At 43.5% G+C, this 21,479-nt stretch overlaps 1 protein-coding gene across 4 annotated transcripts in view; it reads right to left on the reverse strand.

Annotated features, from left to right (window-relative positions):
- Positions 1-21,479, reverse strand: part of LOC146816633 (cytochrome P450 2K4-like) — a 481,215-nt gene that overhangs the window by 100,836 nt on the left and 358,900 nt on the right. The window lies entirely within an intron of this gene.

Here is a 21,479-nt window from a genome sequence, read left to right on the forward strand (position 1 = left end):
GGGGCCTTCTTGAGCAACTCACCGAGCACAGTCTTTAGAAATTACCATATAACACCTCACCAGCCCAGATTAGGATGTAATTTGCACTAAGTGACCAACTGATCACGCAGAAGGCCTGCACTCCGCACGTGTAGCAGGGCAAAATTACTGAAAAGTCTGATTTAGCTTGAAGTATCATGCGCCAACAGCTAACGCCCTCCAAATGTCTGGGCACATGCCCTCTCTGAAGCACTGGGGCTAACTGGCATGAGGAGCTGTGGAACTTAAAACTACCGCATCCACAGTTTAAATCAGCTCTGAACAGAAAAGTACAAATCAAATACTCTGAATCTGATCACAGTACATTTGCTTAAAGAGAATACGCTGCCCTGGTCCTCATCAGTTATGTTAGAAAAGGTCCCCAAAAATACATCATGGAACCGTTTTCACCATATTACAAAATAAAATTCCTGCATCTCCGGACAGGCTGCTTTTCATCACTAGGCTTAATACCTCCATGGACAACTAAAACTGTGACTAAAATATGTTGATTATTTGTTCTATTTCAGGAATTGATAACACATCTGCTCTGCATATGCCCCACCCTCCTTGAGAATTGCAGGAGATTTCGTCGGCATCTGTGGATCAACGAGGGGTCATGGACATTATCATCTGCCGTTAGCCACTTATTGAATAATTGTCAGCCACAAGCAATCTCCAAATTTATAAAATTTCTGGACATCACAGATAAACTATTAAGAAAATATCCAGAACCTTAAAAGAAGTAGCAGCCTAGTTTCAAACTTCTTTAGAGCCGAAGATAAATCACAGATATTTGTTATTGAAGCACGAATACAAATAACTAGCTTTTACATGGTGTAACTTCGAAGATTTTATTATTTTATTTTAAACCACATGGTCACAATCTGAATAGTGCAATGAAACTATACAATGTCGACATTACTAAGTCAGAAGCTGCTTATTGAAATGTTTTTAATATATTCACATTACTTGCATTGGTTTAACTTGTACGATTGATAATTTGATCTTTTTCACTAATCATCTACATAATACTGTAAAAAACGAGGTATCGATCATTCTTTTAACTCTTATCACATTTGCACTTTATGATAAAGTATTTTTCTATTTTTTATTTTGAGTGCTTTGACTGGAGTGGCATACATTTGAGTTGCATACCCTGGCGTGCCATAGAGTCAAGTAGCATGTCGTATAGTAGAGTGGAGTGCAGTAGAGTGGTATACTGTTAAGTGAAGTGGTTTATATTGGAGTAGCATCTCGTAGAGTAGATTGGAGTGGCATATAGTGGAGTGGCGTAGACTGTAGTGCTGTGGAGTTGAGTAGCATGCCATAAGGTAGAGTGTAGTGCCGTAGCATAGAATACTATAGAGATTAGTGCCGCAGAGTGGAGTGGCGTACAGTGGAGTGGCATATCATAGAGTACAGTGGAGTGTTGTAGAGTGGAATGGCGTAGACAGGACTGCTGTAGAGTTGAGTAGTGTGTTGCACAGTACAGTGGAGTACCATAGCGTGGAATGCTATAGAGTGGAGTGGCATATAGTTGAATGGTATACAATAGCATAGAGTGGCATAGACTGCAGTGGTGTAGAATGGAGTGATGGTAATGATGATGATGAGAATACTTGTAGAGCGCACGAATGCCTGGGGGCGTCTTGGCACTAGAGAGTACACAAGCAATGGAAAGCACCAACTATTTTCTGAATAGCAATGTTTTTAGGGATTTCCTAAAAGCCAATGGAGAAAGCATAGATTTCAATTATGGTGGAAGCCTGTTCCAGTTCTCAGCAGTGCACCTGACAAAACTCCTGCCCTCCCACAAGGAGCACTGTGGGAGAGGGAAACCACTATCTGTGTGTCGTCAGCATAGGATACTAGCGACTTGCTGAAGGACTTAATCAGGCTAGCCAGGGGCATGACTTATATGTTAAATAGGGTCTGGATTACAATCAGTTGAAAAGGCTCAGAGGTAAACTCCTTAAGGAAGACTGTAAGGATACAAATCAGGTAGAAAGGAGCGCAGCAGTGTCAAGGCAGCATTCTTAATTCCAATACTCTGCAAATAGTCAATTAGCAAAGTATAACTGACCATATCAAATGCCACGGAAAGATCAAGCAAAATAAGGGCTGCACTGCCACCCTTAACTAATGTAATCCTGATTTCCTCTGTGGCCAACAATAAGCGCCATCTCGGTGCTGTGGCCGCTTCTAAATCCACATTGGGTGTCTTCTAGTAGCTGGTTGCTGTCTATGAAGGAGGTAAGTTGGGAATTTATGACCTTCTCTACCAGATTTGCCAGGAAAGGCATCTGAGAGATAGGCTGATAGCTGTTAGGGTCTGATTGATTTAAGCTGGATTTTTTCATTAGAGGGACAACTGATGCCTTTTTCCATTGTTTGGGGAAAAGTCCAGAAATGAACATTGCATTAAAAATCCTGGTCAAGTGGTGGACAGTAGATGGTAGGCAAGGATCCATTGGAGATCCAGATTTAGTAGACAGAAGGGTACAGTGGAATAGCGTACAGAGGAGTGACATACAATGAAGTGGAGGAGAGTGGAGTGGCATTGAGTGGAACAGCATAGATTGGTGTAGATTGGAGTTGCATACAGAGGAATAGCGCAGAGTGGAGTGGCATACAGTGGAATGGCATAGAATGCAGTAGGGTAGAGTGGAGTGGCGTAGATTGGAATAGTGAACAATAGAGTGGCGCAGAGAGTAGAGGAGTGGAGTGGCAGAGAGTGGAATGGCATACAGAGGAATATCATTGAATGGAGTGGCTTAGAGTGGAGTTGTGTAGAGTGGAATAGTGCAGAGTGGAGAGGCATACAGTGGGGTTCTGTAGAATGGAATAGCACAAAGTGGAGTGGCATACAGAGGAGTAATGCACAGTGGACTGGCATTGAGTGGCATAGAGTGGCATCGAGTGGAATAGTGTACAGTGGAGTGGCATAGAGTGGATTGGAGAGGAGTAGAGTGAAGTGGCATACAGTGGACTGGAGTACAGTGGAGTTGCATACAATGGAAAAGCATAGAGTGAGTGACGCCAGACTCTGAGTGCGAGCTGGCAAGTGAGCGGGGGTTCCAAGCACGCCTGTGGCTTTTTCCAGCTTTGCTGGGAGAGGACTCTGCTTGAAGCCACCTGTAGCAGCCTGCCGCCACAAGCCAGTTTGGTGACGGTAGTGCCGGTAGCAGCCAGCGGCCGGGGGCCTGGGGCAGTGCTCAGGCATTGGTCAGGAGAGATTGATGTGGGGGCTTAACGCCCAGTCTCCTGTCTCCCTCTAGTCTGCCTGCTTTATCTCCCGCTCTGAGAGGCAGAAGGCAGGCAGCATTGATGTACGGCGATCAGGGGACGGAAACAGATAATTGGAACTCCATGGACTCTGAGGACTCCAGTGTGCAGGTAGAGGCTTAGGCCGCAGAATCCCTTGGCAGCGCAGAGATGGCAGACATTAGGCCGGTGTGGCTTGTGCTTCCTGGAGGGGAGCCTGCATCCTGCACGCACATCCATCAATCGATCACCAATTCTGCTTACTGTTTGGTTGCTTTTTATCCTGCTTTCTATCCTGTTGTCTGCTGCTTGCTTGCACACCAACACTACCTGCTGCTATTTGCTGTTTGTGAGTGACCACAGATCCATGGAAGCAGCCCAGCTAGGCTATCCTTTGTGTGGTTTGTGGTCCGGTCCGGTACGCAAATGCACCCTTTTTGTTTGTTTCCTTTCTTTGGTCTACGAAGGTTTGCACCCAGTCTTGTTCTGTGCCTTCCTTTGGTTAGTGGATTGTCAGCATAAGCTGTGGTTGTGTTGCATTTGCCATTGCAGTGGTTTTTCAGCAACACAGTTGATGCAGGTTTTTCTCAGAGTTCATTGATATTGCCTGAGTGTTTTCTGTGTCCTTGACAAGTATGTGTGAAGAAATATCCCAGCCAGAATCGGCAGCCTAATATTGTGAGTGCTGGCTCTGACGGGTTTTAGGAGGGGTTTCAGGAGAACACAATGAAATTGAAGAAATTACGTTCTGGGTGAGTAATTTCATCTTCCCTGAGTCAACACCCAAGAGTAAAGAAATCTATTCATGGCATCAGAAGCTCCCAGCAACATCTCTTCAAATCTCATTCCGCTATTACTGTTTTTTTTCCGTGAAATTCCTAAAGTCGCTACTGAGGCAGTAGTGGAAGCCTCTAGTTCCAGTTGTCCTGTGCCTCCACTTTTGGCTATGTCCTCTTCCCTGGCTCATGGACGTCCAAAGGGAGTCAGTGACGACACTGGGACTTTGATGTTTGGCGGGGTACAAGAGGGTCTGTTTCATATGCCTCCATCTTTGTCATCTGAGGAGTCATCGCCAGCTGCCCTTTTAACGACTTCTAACCCCTCCGCAGAACATAATTAAAGATTGTACTTTAATTTCACCCCGGAGGGTGGCCATTGTCGAGGGCTATTTATGCAGAACTTCAGAAGTGAAATTTATGATGAAGCTGCTACAAGTTGTCAGAAAGAGGGGATGTTGGGTGAAGATATTATTGTTCCTGACATTGACTTTGATCTCCCAAGTACTCAATTGAATACTGGCAATGGAGGAGGTGGCCCTTCATCTGATATTTTATTCAGAATTGAGATTTTTTTTTTCTATTTTGTCTTTATTGGAAAAAACTGTGTTACGCTCTGATCATGTATTGGAAATGGTGTCTGCAATTTGTTTGAGGTGCATAATGTAAGCTAGTTAGGCCTTTCTAAATCAAAGTCGGACGTAAGTCAGTTTAAGGATAATATTGTGAAAACAATATGTCTAAAATCTTTGTGTCCTCAGGAAGGGTAAAGGATGCTTTTGTTCAGTATGGTACACCACTGCGCTATGTGGTGTCCCCCAAAAATGACCGTATTCCTGAAAATGAAGAGCCATGTTTTAAGTAGGTTGTTTGGTGACCAGGCTCAGAACCCCCCTCTGGGCACAGACAAGATATACATCTTTCTAATGGTTAAAAAGGGGTCAAAAAAGGCATCAAAAAGGCTGAGAAGGTAAGTGGATCAGTACTGTAGTCAGGAGTAGGACCGGGGGGAACCCGCAATTGCTAGTACATCGACGTCATTGCATCATCCTGTGGTCAAGTCAAGTAATACGTCACAAAGGGTCAAAATGGAGGGTAAGGTGGAGTCTCCTGCAAGGAGTCAGAAGGGTACGATTAAGAAAAGGAAAAATAAAAAGATAAGAAGAATCCCTAAACGTAAAACAAAAAAATGCATTTCCATAAGAAATATTATATGTAGAGTTGGAGAGTTTGGGGTTGATGACATTCCCTCTGGAAGGCAGTGGCTCAAATGTTCCTTCTATGCAGATTTCCCTCATTATGACACTGTTGGGGTGGAGGCAAAATCTGGAGCAGCGTCGGCTGGCTCCACTCTGTCCTCTGTGGGCTTTGGCTTCCATACCAAGGGGCTCATTTATGAGCCCCTGCGTCACTTTTGCGCCGCCGGTGCGTCACTTTTTGTGACGCACCAGTGGCAGAAAACATGCGCCATGTTGCGCCATATTTACAAAGTGACGCATCTAGGTAGATGCGTCACTTTGTAAACCCCTGCGCCACACTATACCTGCGCCAGGTATAATGTATGCAAGGGGGGCGTTTTGACGCAACAAAGGGTCGTAGAAGTGACGCAGTGAAATCTACGAGATTTCACTGCGCCACTTCTAGTGTGCAAATGCGTCAATTTCTTGCGCCTGCCTCACAGCAGGCATAAGACTGACGCAGGCCCTTTCACATGGGGCTTGCCCCATGTGAAAGGACACATTGCTGGAGTTGCGTCACTTTTGTGACACACTCCAGCGATGCGTCACTTTTGCGCCTACAGATACGTCAGAAATACTAACGTATCTGTGACTCCTTGCGACATGATGCGTCATACTGTAAATATGACGCATCACTGGAGTCGCAGGGAGGGCGCAGTGAAAAGTGGCGCATCACTGTTTTCACGCAGTGATGCGTCACTTTTCATAAATGAGGCCCCAAGTGTTCTGCTTGAGCCTCCTAGAGTGGGAGGGGGAATAGGAAGTGGAGGTCCTTTCTCCTTGCCAGACACAGATTCTAATGATGTTAGAAATTCGTTTGGTGGTCTTGAGAGCAAAGCTCCCACTTAGGAGGGGCAAACAAGGGGCATCAGGTGTCTTACCCACCGAGTATGAGAAATGTAGGTCACCACACCACAGTGGCTTCTGTCATGTACCCCCATCCTTTGGGTAAATTTTATGGATGCCTCTGCTAGGTTCTTTACAAAGGACTTGTGTAGAGCAGAGATCTATATCATCCATTCTCGAGTCTCCCTCGGTGAATAGAAGCACCATCCTAAACTCTTTCATGGAGATTGATGGCTTAAAGTTGGTGAAAAGTGGTGACATTACAAATATGACTATTCATTTGTTTGCTTCGTCCCCCTACTCTAGAGTCACCTCTGGTTCTTTAGTTATCGTAAATTCAGTTGTACAGAATTGCAAGTACTTTCTAAAGCATGGGATTGATGTTGTCCCTTCAGTAGAGCATTTGGAACCCCTATAAAACAATCGAATGGTCTAAAAGTATTTAAGTCAATGGTGATTGAAGCAGTGGAGCCTGACTCTGATTTTATACAAGGGAATACTAAAGAAGTAGGGGCCGATTCACAGAACTAATCTGAGACAAAATCCTAAACTTACTACTTTTGGTATTTACAGAAGGCATTTAGTAGTAGTAAAGTTAGGATTTTGTCTTAAGTTAGGATTTTGTCCTAAATTAGGATTTTGTCTTAGAACCAAAACTTAAGACAAACTTAAGTTTAACTTAAGTTTAATTTAAGACAAAATCCTAACTTAAGACAAAATCCTACCTTTCCTACTACTAAATGTCTTCTGTGAATACCATAAGTAGTAAGTTTAGGATTTTTTCTCAGAATAGTTCTGTGAATCGGCCCGTAGTTATTTCACTAGGACGAGGGGGTTGAGTAATTAATGTGGTGGAGGGCCCTCTAATACATCCCTGTGCTATTGATTTGAAGGATGATCCTTTCCAGTGGAGTTTGGTGGCGAGTGCTTTGAATAATGCCTGCCCTTCACTCAGGATCAATGAGCCTTTGATGTAGCTTGGGTGGGCTGCTTCTGTCATGGAATATAGTCGGGTTGGGTCCAGAAAAGGAAAAACGAAATTTTTTGAAATCCTTAAATCTCTTAATCATTTATTTACAAGAAACCTGGTCATGCACAGAGTTTGATTGCAGGGGTTATTTTGTATTTCCCTGCAATGCACGGCATTCCGAAAGGGGTCATGCTAGTGGTGAGGTGGCAATCTTACTAAAGAACATGGTTAACTGGAATCATGTACTTACATCCATCGAACTTGTGCCAATGCTTGAAATTGGCCTCATAAGGTGTAAAAGGCTGTCCATATTAGTGATTATTTATATTCTTCCTGGGAAACCATTTGATTTCCTGGCGAACTCACTCTTTGCCTTTGTGATTTACTGAAGATTGCCCCCCGGGTTATATGTATGGGTGACTTGAATGGAAAGGTGTCTAATTCTGCTTCTGCAACCTTTGCCAATGTTGAAAAAAAAGATATATGGTCTATTCCAGTGTTTTTATTTTCGAATAAAATTAGAACAGACAGGTGTGAGTTTTTACTACTAGAGACTCATGAATAATGTGATCTGATTATATTAAATGGAAGATCTCCTACGGGTGAAACTGCTTCATTTACCTTTCATTCATCCTCCACCCAGAATTTACTTGATTATGTGGTAGTCTCTTTTTCAAATGTTCGGGGTTTGTGTGCAACTGACTGTATTTCCAACTGAAATGAGTGTTCCTAGCTTAGTTGGTACGTCTGAGGCCTTTAATCTCCAAAAGTTAGATTCCTGGAACCCTTGTTTGGGTAAGATTTGCTTTAACAAGTCAAATGGTCGTTCTTTTCGGACAACTAAGAAAACAGCTACTCTAGGTGCTAAGATCAAGGGAGTTTGTGTCGAACCTGTAGGACTTGCTTGTGATGATCCTATTCTCCTTTAAGAGTCCCATATGGAAGAGTTCCATAAATTGAGCACTATGCTCCATGGCCCTTGGTTCCTGAAAAACTTCCTATTTAAGTATTTAAGGCTGTAAATCAGGAAATAAATTTACAAATAGGAAAACTGTATTTGCTGCTTCTTTGGTTAGACAGCAGGAAATTGACTGCCTTAAATGGTTAAGATCCCGATGCAAACTCCAAAAAGGTAGGAGGGAACGTGATTTAAAATGGATCAATCTCAGAGAGGCTGCGAGTGCTAAAGACTGTAGGAAATTCTGGCACTTGATTGCCAAATATTGTGAGTCTAGGGTGAATGTACAGGCAATCCCTATTTCTGAAAACTTCCGCGTGGAATATATTTATTTCAGTTGTGTGTGAGTAACAACTGAGCGTATTGTGCTCCCTCTGTTGACAAGATTATGGGGTTTATAAAGAATGCAAGAACTTCTGGTGCACTGGGGCCTGATGAGGTTCCCATCTTGGTTATTAAAAAGGAGGTAGTAGCTTGGGGATACTTCCTTGGCCAGTTATTCAAATATTGTATTATTCCAGGAAAACCACCCAATTTTGAAAGGCAGTGTTATTGTACTGCTGATTTTCCCAGCAAGTTTCAGACAGATAGCATTGTTGAATGCTTCACGAAAGCATTTTGCCAAGAGTGAACTCTGTCATTTAAAACAGTGGTCTCAAGACCAGAATATTATTTACCCGGAACAAGCCAGTTTTAGCAGGATACATAGTACACTTTATAATATTGTGATCCTTCAAACGGTAGTGGAAAACTACCCCTTTTCTCAAGGTATGTCAGTATACAGGGCATTGATTGATTTCTCCATGGCTTTTGATAGAGTTGACCATCAAACGCTCTGTAAAAAGCTACTCCTTTTGGGTGTTCCACACCACCTTTTGGTTCTTATTCCGGAGCTATGTTTGGATACCTGGTACCAAATCCTAATGGGAGGGACGCAGGATTTATCCTGTAAGGTTAACACTCAAAGTGGTCATAAGCAGGGCTACTTGTTGGCCACTGCTATTTTCATATATATATTTATGATCTCAAATCAAGTGAAATGTGATCCTCCCAGAATTGGTGCATTGATCATTGCCTCCCTACTATATGCTGATGATGAAGCCATAATGGAATTAACCCCAGCAGCTTACGGGGTTGTCTTGAAGCATTGTCAAAGTGTGCAAAAGTCCACTTTTTGAAGATTAATATTTATAAAAGCAAAGTCTTGATCTTTCGTAAGAATGGTCCAAGACTAAAGAAGAATCTAATTTTGGTATTTGGGTACTGATAAATTAGAAAACGTGGACTTGTACCTTTAGCTTGGGAAAGTCTTCACTATGAACGGGTGGGATGCTGATCACACGATACCCTGAACAGATTTTATAACATTAGTGTGAGACGTAGTTTTGGGCATGTCCTGTCAGTCTTTAGGGCTAATGTTCCCCCTTCTTTGTGCTATGCATGTGAAGTGCTAGATATGAGTTACTGCCACTCTTTTGAGGGGATTGAAGGTTGAAATTTTCATCATGGATGTAGTTTGAATACACTTGCAGCACCTCATGCTCTGCGTTTGGAGTTTGGTTTATTATCTTCTTACTCTTTCTCTTTGGGTGCTGTCTTGAGGATAGGAAACTCACTTCTGTGTAGAGAGGCGGGAGCTTTGTAGGCAGCCCTGAAACTTGAAATATTCTTCTTTCAGAAAGAACACAGTGCTTTTTTAGGACCTTAGATCAGGCCAAAGGCATTTTTGGGCCGTTCTGAATGTAGACTCTTCTATGCCCAAGTCCGCTCCGAAGAGCTTATTAAATGACTCTCTGTTTAAAATAAGTCTGGCTAGAGATATTGTCCTATGCCAGTCAAATCCACATAATCAAGTAGTTCAAGAGAGTAATTGGGGAACAAGCCTCAGCTTTATTTAATTTGGAATTTGTCTCATTGGATCAGAAGGCTGATCCTATTGCTGAGATAAGATCTGCTCCCTTTGCATGTAATTGCCAGTATCTGGGATAAAATTCTAAAAAAGGATAGAAGATAGTTGTGCCAGCTACCTATCCAAGATCTCAACCATGAGCTATTTGTGTGTCCTGTGTTACAGAATGTTCGCCGCCATTTTTTAAGGCCTTTATTTATCAAATACAACATACCTTCTTACTCGGAGGCTCATAAATCTGTATTATTTCATATGAATTAAATGATCGGTAACAAGCTCTACCAATTGTTTTAGATAATTTTTGAACATCTATTGGGGCCTTAGTGCATTACGGGTGGGAGTTTAAAATTAATGTTTATGTATGTCCCAAATGTTTTGATGGATTATGCTTAAAAAGTGCTACCTCTTGTCAGGTTTTTTAGACCTGCAATAATGGTATAGGGTATTTTTGCATATGTTTGCTGCTATTCTTTAACGTTGCATTTATAAAAATGTATTATGCCATATTTGTGCATCCTATACTACACTATGCATGTTGTCACTTTACAAAGGCTTGAAAATGAATGCATTGATCAAATTGTTTATATGCATTATTTGCTTTCCTTATTCTTGTGGTGCATGTTGCCTCCTTCTAGAGTTTGGAAATAAGTCATTTGCTCAAACTGGTTGGCCTAGTGCATAAAGTGTTTTTTGGGTCTTGTATATTTACATGTAATATTACATATTTTTCATTGCGCTGTGCATGATGTCATTTCCAAAGTCTGCATTTATAACTACAATATGCAATACCTGCATATCTTTTGTGGTGCTTTGTATGTCGTCACTTTATAAAGGACAGTAAATAAAGCTTGTTGTTGATGCGTGGTGTACAGTGGAGCAGCAAAGAGTGAAGTGGTGTAGAGTGGAATAGCGTACAGTGTAGTGTTGTAGAGTGTAGTGACGTGGTGTTGGGTAGGGTGGCACACAGTGGAGTAGCGTACAGTGTAATAGCATATGGTGGAGTGGTGTACTGTGGAGTGGCAGAGAGTGGAGTGGCATAGAGTGTCATAGCGTAGAGAGGAGTGGCATACAGTGTAATAGCGTAGAAAGGAGCGCCATACAATAGAGTTGTGTACAGTGAAATAGCACAGCGGAGCGATGTACAGTGGAGTGGCACACAGTGAAGTGGCAAAGAGTGTAATAGCAAACAGTGAAGTGGTGAACAGTGTACTGGGAAGGAGTGGAGAAGTATAGAGTGGAGTAGCATAGATTGGAGTGGTGTAGGGGGAGTGCCATTCAGTGGAGTGCTTAGAGTGGAGTGGGGTATAGTGGAATGGCACATTATAGAGTAGAGTAGAGTGAGGTACATTGGATCGGCATACACTGGAGTATCATAGAGTCAAGTAGCTTGTCGTAAAGTAGAGTGGAGTGCTGTAGAGTGGAATACTGTAGAGTGGAGTGGTGTATATTTAAGTGACATGTCGTAGAGTTGAATATGGTAGCATACAGTGCAATGGCATAGACTGTAGTGCTGTAGAGTCGAGTAGCATACTGTACAGTAGAATATAGTGACATTGAGTTGAATACTGTAGAGTGTAGTGGCATAAAGTGGAGTGGCATAGAGCGCAATAGTGTACAGTGGTGTCCATAGAGTGGAGTGGTGTACAGTGGAGTGGCATGTGATGGAATAGAGTGGAGTGGCGTACAGTGGAATGGCATAGACTGGAGTGCTGTAGAGTTAAGTAGCATGCCATACAGTACAGTAGAGCACCGCAGTGTGGAATGCTGTAGAGTGGAGAGGCATACAGTTGAATAGTGTAGAGTGGAGTTGGGTAGAGTGGAGTTGCATAGACTGAAATGGTAGAGTGGAGTGGGGTACAGATGAATCACATACAGTGGAGTGGTGTACAGTGGACTGGTGTACAGTGGAGTGGCAGAGAGTAGAGTGGCACTGAGCAGAATAGCATAGAGTGGAGTGGTGCAGCGTGGACTTGCATACAGTGGAATAGCACATAGTGGAGAGCTGTACTCTGGAGTGGCATACAGTGGAGTAGGACAGAGTGGAGTGGGGTAGAGTGGAGTGACATAGAGTAGAATAGAGGACAGTAGAGTGACATAGAGTGGAGTGGGGTAGAGTGAAGTGGTTTACTATGTAGTGGCATACAGTGGAGTGGCAGAGAGTGGAGTGGCATACAATGGAATATTGTGGAATGGAGAGGCATAGAGTAGAGTTACATACAGTGGAATTGTGTAGAGTCGACTGCCATACAGTTGAATGACATACAGTGGACTGGCATCAGGGGTGTAGAGTAGAAAGCATACAGTGGAGTGGCATAGAGCTTAGTGTAGAGGAATAGCGCACAGTGGAGTGGCCCAGAGTGAAGTGGGTAGAGTAGGGTGGCATAGAGTGGAACAGAGTACGGTGGAGTGGTGTAGAGTGTAGTGGCATAGAGTGAAGTGGCATACTGTGTAGTTCCGTGCAGTGGAGTGGCATACAGTGGAATATTGTAGAATGGAGTTGCATAGAGTAGAGTTGCGTACAGCGGAAAAGTGTAGAGTAGAGTGGCATACAGTGGACTGGCATGGAGGGATGTAGAGTAGAATAATGTACAGTGGAGTGGTGTAGAGAGTAGTGGAGTAGAGTCTCGTGGAGTGGAATACAGTGGAGTGGAGTGGCATACAGTGGAGTGGAGTACAGTGGAATATCTTAGAATGGAGTGGCATACGGTGGAGCTGCGTACAGTGGAATTGCCTAGAGTGAGTGGCGTACAGTGAAGTGGCATAAAGAGGAGTGACTTACAGAGGAATAGCACAGAGTGTAGTGGCTTACAGTGGGGTGGCATACAGTGGAGTGGCGTACAGTGGAGTGACATACAGTGGACTGGCATGGAGGGGCGTAGATTAGGATAACATACAGTGGAGTGGTGCAGAGTGTAGTGTGGTGGAGTGGCATAGAGTGGAGTGGAATACAGTGGTGTAGAGTGGCGCACAGTGGAGTGGAATACAGTGGAATACCTTAGATTGGAGTGGCCTACAGAGGAGTTGCATAAAGTGGGATTGCATAGAGCAAGTGGCGTACAGTGAAGTGGCATAGAGTGAAGTGACGTAGAGTGGAATAGCACAGAGTGTAGTCGTTTACAGTGGGGTGGCGTACAGTGGAAGAGTGTACAGTTGAATAGCGTACAGTGGAATAGCGTACAGTGGAGAGGCATTCAGTTTAATACAGTAGAGGGAAGATCTGTACAGTGGAGTTGTGTACAGTGAAATAGCGTAGAGCGGTGTGGTGTACAGTGAAGTGGCATACAGTGGAGTAGCATAAAGAGTAATAACAAACCATGGAGTGGCGAACGGTGTAGTGTGGTAGAGTGGAGAGGTATAACGTGGAGTGCCATACAGTGGAATGTCATAGAGTGAAGTGTTGTAGGGTGAAACGGCATAGAGTGCAGTGGCTTACAGTGGACTATCATACAGTGGAGTGGTGTAAAGTGGAGTGGCATTCAGTCGAATAGTGCATAGTGGAGTGGCATAAACTGTAGTGGCTTACAGTGGAGTAGCATGCCATACAGTAGAGTGCAACAGCATAGAGCGTAGTGGTGTATATGCCTTTACAAAACTAAAAGTCAACCATCTTGTTTTTACAACACTTTTTTTGTGCTTTACGTTATGGCCTTCGATATAGGTAAGTAGTAGCCTTTCTTGTTGTTCCCTACATATTGCCACTTTATTAAAGTGGTAATAGATAGGAAAATGTGTTAATATTTCTCAATTTTCTTTTTTTTTAAAATGTTTATGGACAACTGTGCTAGTACATAGAAAATACAGTAGTAGTTACAGAAACAAAAAAAATATTGAAAAACTAAAAAATGCACTGTAATACACTATATTAGAGAAATATAGTGTATTTTAAATTCTTTCCATATTTATCTATATTTTTATTTTTGTTGCGTACCCCTGTACTTCCTAGGTTGTACTCCGTGGGCCCGATTCACAGAACTAACTTAAGACAAAATCCTAAACTTACTACTTACTACTTTTGGTATTCACAGAAGTTAGGATTTTGTCTTAAGTTTGTCTTAAGACTAACTTAAGACAGACTTAAGACAAACTTAAGACAGACTTAAGACAGTCCTAAGACAGACTTATGACAGACTTAAGACAGACTTAAGACAGACTTAAGACAGACTTAAGTTAGGATTTTGTCTTAAGTTTGTCTTAAGTCTGTCTTAACATTATCCCACAAATCTTACCTTAGACAAGGGACCAAATTGCCCCGTAGCAGGGTGAGGGAGGAAGACCCCTGTAGTCAGAATGTGGGTATTTTGGAAGGAGACAAAAAAGAAGAGACGAAAACAAATTTAAAGGCACCATTCCAACCAAGGGAATCTATGAACTCTAAGGTATGGGAGCCTAAAAGTACTCACTTCAGAAACTAGTAGTATGGCACACACTCATTCACACTCTCTCTCTCTCTTACTGCCTCAAGGTGCATCTCCCTTGTCTGTACCTATGTGTGTCCTCATCACCTCCTCGTCGGTAAATGCAAGGAGCGAGTACACGCTATTTATAGTGTGAGCATGATGATGTGGTTGTTAATTAGTGTTGTAATTGAGTGAGAGTGGCTACCATATGTGGAGATCCGGTGTCTCCCAGTGTGCCACTCGAAATACCAAGGCGTCGCCTGACCTGCCGGGAGTGCAGTCATCTGATTATAAAGCCTTTTATGGGCATCCGGTGTCCGAATTAAGGCCGTCGAGTAAGGGCCAGGCATTCGCCTGTCCGATTCGGAGTTCTGTTTGTCCATAATGAATTGCCGAATGCCAATGGGAAATGTGAGGACCCGCCCTCCCCAAGACAGGCATGTTGTATTGTCTGAGGGCTACGCATGCGCATGGGTGTAGCGTCGCGTAAGAAGCCCTTCCATTTATTAACACTGCAACGAGGTAGTTTCAAGAGGAATGCACACGCCCAAGCAGAACAACTTGAGAAAAAGCTACACGACCGACACTATCCGAGGAAAGTGGTTAAAAAAGCAAAAAAAGAGCCCGAAACAATAATTAGGAAGCACTTCTAGAAACCACTTCTAAAGAGAAAACAGACAGAATTGTGTGCATAACAACGTAAACCCCAGTTTCCAATACTGTACAGAAAATCATAAGGAAGAACTGGCACATCCTAGATGGTGCGGAAAAACACTGGGAACCACAGTTTTTCGCTTAAGACAAGCAGGAGTCTACGGGATTAGTTGGTATATACAAAAACACCTCCAAAAGTGAAGGAAGAACAGACAACCCTTTGGCCCTTTGGAACACACAGAGGCCAACGGGACACTACGCATGTGGTGGTTGTGTTGCATGCCCTCTAACTGTGACCACGAAAGAAGTAGACATTGGCACTACAAATCCATGGAAACTGAAAAACTTTAGCAATTGCAACACCGAGAATGGGGTATACCTCCTCACATGGCCTTGTGGCCTCATGTATGTGGACATGACCACTAGGAAGATTAAAATCCGCATTAATGAACATCGAAGTGCCATAAGATGTAAGAAAACAAACACTAAACTGACAAGGAATTTCCTAGACCACAATCACAAAGACACCGATCTAAAGTGGGTGGTTTTGGAAGTAATGAAAAAACTGAAGATAGACCTGACCAAACCACTACCTGTCCGAGAACAACGGTGGGTGTACCGCCTTCGAACTTGGGAGAAGAGACTAATTGACGAGATCCTTTGGCTGCAACTTGGACAATAGTCATTACGCCACTAACGCACTGTCTTTAGAAATCTAAATCTCAAGAACGTTATGCACAAAGTCTAGTACAGGATTTCAAGTACCCCTAGCAATGACATATGTGCTGGGTATTCTACTTTTATAAAATATTTTTGCATAGTATCTTATTGCCCTCTAGATTAAGCATAGTGTTTTTCAACTCTTTTGTTGAGGAATTCAGTGTATACCCCTGGGCATTGTCTATAAAGCATGGGAATGTATGGTACTATCACATAACCACCTCATCCGTGACTGATCTATAATAAACGCAGTGTTTGCAATGAAAATTCCCCCCCCCCCCTCTTTTGTTTCAGTTGTACTATTCGACGATAAACACATCTGGGGAAAAGCTTAAATCGGGCATGTGATTACAACTGACGTGCTTGTCTTATACTGCTACTCATGGGCATGAGTGGCAGGGCTTCTTACGTGATGCTACACCCATGCGCATGCGTAGCCCTCAGACAATACAATGCGCCTGTATTGGGGAGGGCGGGTCCTCGCATTTCCCATTGGCATTCAGCAATTCATTATGAACAGACAGAACTCTGAATCCGACAGGCGGATGCCTAGCCCTTACTCGACGGCCTTAATTCGGACACCAGATGTCCATAAAAGGCCTTATAATCAGATGACCGCACTCCCGGCAGGTCAGGCGACTCCTTGGTATTTCAAGCGGCACACTGGGAGACACGGATCTCCATATATGGTAGCCACTCTCACTCAATTACAACGCTAATTAACAACCACATCATCACGCTTACACTATAAATAGCATTTACTCGCTCCTCGCATTTAACGACGAGGAGGTGATGAGGACACACATAGGTGCAGACATGGGAGACGCACCTTGAGGCAGTATAAGAGAGAGAGAGTGTGAATGCATGTGTGACATACTGCTAGTTTCTGAAGTGGGTACTTTTAGGCTCCCATACATTAGAGTTCATAGATTTTCTTGGTTGGAATGGTGCCTTTAAATTTGTTTTCTTCTCTTCTTTTTGGTCTCCTTCCAAAATACCCAGAGTCTGACTACAGGGGTCTTCCTCCCTTATCCTCCTATGGGGCAATTTGGTCCCTTGTCTAAAGTAAGATTTGTGGGATAATGTTACCACAAGTAAACGCGCGCACAGATGACTGTCACGTTTTTTCACACATAGCCACTCACTATAATGTCCATGCATGTGACTGAATGAAGAGCGATGTAAATAATGTCCTTGGTGCTCTTACTGTTAAATTTTATCTCGCCTACAAATTTATCTTTGTCTTTCAGGCTTGAAACATGCAAGCCGCATACCAGTGGAGTGTGACACAGGTCACCCCATGCAGAGGAACCCTCTCGCCATAGTCTGATAAGAGTGGAACCCGAACATTTTTTCCTTTAGGTCCTGATGAATGCCATGGATCCTACTGACAGAAACATGTCGACCATATTCATCACGGTGGGGGGACAATAGAATCCCCAACACACCAATCATTGAGTTTAATTACCATATAGATGTCAGTTACATTAAAATTGATGTGACATCTATAATGGCTCTTTATTCTCACTTTTTCTTATAAGAGCCCCCATTTAGTTTAGAAATGCATCCCTGTCGTCAGGTGTAGGCCCACCCTCTATCAAACCAAGGTTTTAGAGGACGGGGACTGGTCAATGATGAAGCATGACACCAGGTGGTGTGTGAGACCAGTCTTTCACTTTTAGTGAGATGCCTGCACTCACGATCTAACACTTTAGCACCTAGGTCAATCAATCAATCAATCAATAATACTTTATTTGGTTACATCAATAACCATAATAGCACATAAAAACATATTAAAGTTATTAAAAAGCGTATGATGATGTTAACAGTAAAAACGATGGACCAGATACTTAATCATTATTTCATTTCTCATATATTCACATTGTAATCGATTTCCTGCACTCAAAAATATTTTTTAAGAAGACGGTTACAGAAGCTATTACAGATTCTGTCTGTATCTGTTGTAGAACCTAGGTCATTTACTGGAAGCGGTCCCATTTGTGTTAAACAGGGAGAATTATAAAACCTGCTACTTACCTAGATCTAAGTACCGAACCCATAACACAGACAAAGTGTGCTTAAAACAACATGACTGCCTTTAACTTTTTCAAAGTCAGTCGTTAGCCAATCACATGATGCCTTGTCATCACCATGTATCCCAGCAGTTTCACAAATGGTATACCACAGCTTGAGTTTTACTGCCTTATATGTCCAAAACGGTTGAACGTATTTTTGTGAAACCTCAAAAAGGACACACCATAATCTATATTCCAGCAAAATTTCATACCTAATAAGTACAAAAAAGTCCATTGAAAAATAATTTTTTGTATGCACCCTCTTGACAAATAACTGCAAAACGTTGCATTGTCTGCCAATGGAGGAAAAGCAATAGGTCTGCAAAGTTTTGTGGAGTTTCGGCAAACGAGGGCAGTTATTAGCGAGCACAAATCAGAGAGATTTCTATCTCTATGAATCCTTGTTTGATAAAGGCATACATGGTAAGGGTATATCCATGGTAAAGGCATGTGTGGTAAAGGCATTGCTTGGTAAAGGCAATGCATAGTAAATGATGCATGGTGAAGGTATACGTAGTCATTGCATGTATTGTCATACAACCCGAAATCTCTAGTGTGTTTTCTCTCTCTTTATTTTCTTTCTTATTGGTCTAATTTGCTGACATTGCAATAGGTTGGCTGGGTAACATCCTCATATAGGAATTGGTCACTGCCTATCACTACCGAAAAGAGACCTGTCATGACCGCTTCTAGGTTGGTACCTTCTGCTCCTTCTTCTAGGCCTTGCGCACATATGTTTTCTTGGTGACCACTGTTTTCCAAGCCCTCATATTGTAAGTCCAGGGATTCCAAATGTGTTTGGTAGAGAGTAACCTGACCCATTAGGTTTGATCTTGCACATTCCAGCTCCTGATGTTTGATTTGTATGTCAAAAATTATAGTTTCTAAATGGTCAAAGTCATTCTGCAGTGCAGCATTCTGTTTCCCCAGGTTGTCTTTTACATCTGCAATAGCTTTATAAAGGTCCACCTTAATTTCTTCCCTTAATTCTCTTTTAAAAGATTGGACATTGGACAGCAAATCATTTTACTAAGATCTGCTGAAGACCCCATGGAGGACCGAGGTGTTGAAATCTGCAAGGGTGCTTCAAAGAAATTCATCAGTTTCTTTTGTGTTTGTTTCTTGGGTGACAAATTCAATTGTTTATAGTCTCTACTAAATATCTGCTGTCTCTGGTCGCCAGGCACAGCCTGAGGGATATCTTGACACAACTCTGAGCCAGATAATGTTTTTTTTGGAGATGGGATGCCTTCCCAATGTATAATGTTGGCCACTCTCCTCACCATCTCTGCTCATACTTGTTGCTTACAAAGGAGTAAAAGGAAACTCAAATGCACTTACTGGTATCTCTAATCCTAGCTTGGTTTCCCAAATCATTAATATGCTTTGCCTCGGTGCCTCTTGATGTGTCTCTCCTTAGCCAGCCTCATGATTTCTCCCTGCTGGGGCTGACACCGGTCACTGTCTGGCAAAGTACTGAGTCCACGGGCCTCTACTCTGCAACACCGAGCCCTAGTGGAAGCAAAATAATTAAACCAATCTCTCCCACCTCGCCAAGCAACCTCTTGCTGTCCTGCACCCCCAGTTCTGTACTTTCATTGAACAATGACTCCTGTAGCCGCAATTTTACCTTATCTGTCAATTGACCTGGACGCTGGCAGTTTGTTCATTTATTCCACCGCTGTTGGGGAGAAGCTGCATAACACCCCACTGGGCGACTACAATTCCCGACTTCCCTTGCGCCTGGGACGCACATAAAACTGCGAAGCCGGCCCATAGCATGTGTAGCCACAATTTTACCTTATCTCTCAGTTGACCTAGACGCTGGGCAGTTTCTTCATTTATTCAACTGCTGTTGGGGAGAAGCCACATAACACCTCGCTGATGGACTGCAATTCCCTTGCACCTGGGATACACATAAAATAGCGACGCCGGCGAGAGACAAGCGCGGGGACGTGCCTGGGCAAAGCCCGGGCCAAGGGGGGCTAGTCCAAGCCCATCGGAGCCCGTCAGACGCTGGGCTGGACCACCCCTTTAATGGCCATCCTCCTGGAGTTTTCCAGTACCAGTTTGTCCACAGGAAGGAGTACCCCCTACAATGGGTACAAGCAACAAGCGAAGCCTGGGGGGTGGGGGGGGGTAATGATTACACTTGATGCCTTTTTGCCAAGGGCTGCTAGCACCCTGTCACAAGAAATAGAGCTTACAGAACACTGACTTTCCCTGGAAGAAATGAGAAGTTGCCCAGCCCCATTATCCTTGTTATCTGTGACTGGTCCAGAACTGTATAAAACATCTCCCTCTGAATCCCTAACCTGTGATCTTTCGCATCTGGCTTTGGTCTCTGCAGATTACCACGCCCCCATTGAAGAGGCCAACACTGAACCAGCTGATAAAAGGAACAAATGTGGAAAAAGAGTAAAACCAAATCCAATCAAAAAAATATTAATCAAAGAAACTGCAGACAGCGAGCGAGGGAGCGCCACGTTTGTTATATTTATCTTCCGCTACAATCCCTGTATCGAGCAATGAAGAGGGATGGAAGAGACTGGAGAATGTTGTGTCTCTTCTTCTACAGCTGTTAATACACAGACTCCCTAAGATAGAAAAACATTTAGGCCTACTTGGGTCAACAGATGCCACAGGGGGAGGGACGGCCAGGGGCGTATCAGAGGCCCCCACAGCCCCCGCGGTGCAAGGGGCCCCCATTGTTCCATTGTTCCATGTTTGGAGAGGGCCCCCTCAGCCCCTTAGGAATGCCAGTGCATGCCTGACAGAATGCGTGCCATGGAATAAGAAACATTTAAACACTCGGGAAAGCCATTCTGCTTTCCCAAGCCAAAAAAACCCACTGTTCTGGTTACATCACTGGCAGACAGAGGCCCAGCAAAAGGTACCCCATGGCAGAGGCGTAATGCAGGCCCCTGGGGCGCAGGAGGGGGCAATCATAGAAGGGGGAGAGTGGGCATTGAGCCCAAGACTAATATATATCTGTGCGATCTGTGAGTGCCTGGGCCTCACGTGACATTCTGCAGGAAAGAGGGCATAATTTTGCGATATGTAACTGCAGGGATGCATATGAAGCAGGCCTACATCCCAGGCCTTTGTGATTGTGGGAGCGGTCAGCGGCATTGGGCGCACCTCAGACTGCTGTCCAGGAAAAGCAGCATCTGGAACAACATAATTTGCTCCACCTCCCTCCTTGTGATTCTTAATGTAATGCACACATTATTTGTGGCGAGTTTCTGGGCACAAAGTATGAAATCACATGAGTAGCAACTACCTGCAGGCAAACTTAGCAGTGTGTAAGCTGTCAAAATTGCTTCCACAGACCCACTGCATGCTGTCTCCGAGGTCAAAGTCACAGAAAGCGACATCCTTGCATGGTGACCCCTGTCTCCTTAGGGGTTCCAGGTTGTCATTCAGACACTCTGTGAACTGGAATGCTGGGCGAGAGGTGTGTTGTGTCCTCCGGGCCTCCATTCAAGCATTTGCCAGTTTTCACATAGTCACAATCTCATTCCTGCCTCATTAATAGTGAGGTGGGAGACATGCTTTTTTGTGACAAGTGCCCTCTGTGGTGCAAGGGACTCCCTCTGCAAAGGGAGCGGCTTGTCGCTGTTCAGTGGAATTAATGTGCTGCTAGAAGCC

The sequence above is a fragment of the Triturus cristatus genome, chromosome 6, assembly GCF_964204655.1.
Source record: "Triturus cristatus chromosome 6, aTriCri1.1, whole genome shotgun sequence".
Taxonomy (NCBI): domain Eukaryota; kingdom Metazoa; phylum Chordata; class Amphibia; order Caudata; family Salamandridae; genus Triturus; species Triturus cristatus.